This window comes from Gossypium hirsutum, chromosome A11 (assembly GCF_007990345.1).
Source record: "Gossypium hirsutum isolate 1008001.06 chromosome A11, Gossypium_hirsutum_v2.1, whole genome shotgun sequence".
NCBI classification, from domain to species: Eukaryota; Viridiplantae; Streptophyta; class Magnoliopsida; order Malvales; family Malvaceae; genus Gossypium; species Gossypium hirsutum.
The window spans coordinates 60,313,741-60,315,801 of record NC_053434.1 but is presented as its reverse complement, the minus strand read 5'-3'; positions in this window follow the sequence as shown (position 1 = coordinate 60,315,801).

Sequence of the window (2,061 nt, the reverse complement as noted above, 5' to 3'; positions counted from 1 at the left end):
TTTAACTATTTCTAAACTTTCATTCCATCATTTCCACAAATTGGTAACCACAGTCAATCCAAGTTATACCCAATTCAACCAACAAACCTTCGGCTTAAACATTCATATTCGTCCAATTTACTATGCGTTAACAAACTCAAAATGCCATTGGAGTTGTGTTCATTATAACACAACATATTACCAATGCATCTTACCACTTTTAACCATGTCATATTAAAACATACTCAATTTATCTATTAGATGATAGATTAAAAATTACTACATATACCAAACATTACATTATGTTATGCATTTAATCATTCCACACTTCCAACATTAAACATTTCAAACCAATTTATCCATCAAGTAAGCACATATAATAACATCTATATACATGTCACATATGACCAAAGAAAACATTCAAAAGCTACCAATCGAAAACGGATAATGTGATTCCCAAGATGATCTAACCTATAGATTCCGCAAATGACAACTACAAAAAAAGAAAACAACAGAGTAAGCATTCGAATGCTAGAAGTTCATAGGTTTAAAATGGTAAACTTACCTCAAAACATAATTACACAGCGAATTAGGTAAATACACAACTCTCTCTTTCGCATTTCACAATAGTAAGTTGAGATAATCAATTATGATTCGTATAACATTTAATCTAACAACACAATCAATTCAATGTCATTCTATCTGAATCATCAAACATAACATCATTATATCATCCTAGTATATATAGTCATTTGAGCATAATTCATAACATTATCTGACAATTCCCTTAAAAATATTCCAGTAGACCAATGAATTAATAAATAGATCAAATATACGGGTAACTACACCACACCATAGGGCACTGAAGTGCAAACAAAGGCACCGAAGTGCAAACTCGTACAAGCACGCAACTAACCATATTGGCATGCCAATTTTATCATATCCTTAATATGTCCACTCGGCACAATTAACTCGTTTAATCATTTCTTTACAATTCAGTTCTTATCTCACATTTTTAACCAATTTGTAAATAACTCAAATTACATACACATATATGCAAAGATTATAATTCACGTACATATAAAAATTAAATATGAATATATATGTCATATGAACTTACTTAAAAAAACTCAACAAACAAGTTGAATCATAAGGACTAATCAACAATTTCCCTTTTCTTGATTATACTCAACTTGATTCAAATCTTGACCCAAACGTGCCAATCCTAAATACCTTATATCAATTAATTACATGCATATGAAAATTTAATTTTCATTTTACAAAATTCCTAAAGTTTTACATTTTATTCAATTTAGTCTCTAAAGCCGAAAATGTCATATCTTTCAAAATTGAGCTTTGATTTGAAACCGATCTCAATTACATCCTTTTACAGCCTTATATTGACAATAATTTCCAAAATTTTATGCTAATTTCAAAATATTCACACTTTAGTCCCTATGTCAAAACTAAAAAGTTTCACTTTACAAATTAATCATTTTTCATATCTAAACTTAAAACCTAACAATTAGTACCAAAATATTCAAGACTCAAAAATGAAAACTTTTGAAAACTTTAATAGTTTTACAAATTAATCCCCAGGTTAGCTAAATCAAGCTCTTGGATCTCAAAAACATAAAAGTTAAAAGAAATGGATTAAAAACAACTTACCAATCAAGGACTTTAACATGAAAATGTCAAACCCTATATTTTTTTCCTTAGACGGTTGAATAAGAAGATGGAAGAAAATGATTCTTTTATTTAATACTTATGTCTATATATTTTAATTATAACTAATGAACATTAATTATTTAACTTAAACTTTAATTAATTAAACATAATTGTAATAAGAAACTTAGTGGATGAATGGCTCCAATTGTTCAATTAGTCCCTAAACTAATTTAAAAATCCTTAGCGATTAAACTTTATCACTTTGCAATTTAGTCCTACTACAATTAACCATCTAATTGACAAAATTAAAGGACCAAACTTTAGTTAAACTTTATACTAACCCATAAATATTAAATAATAATATTATGGACTTCCTCGTCAGAAATGGATTCCAAAATCATTATTTCTACACCA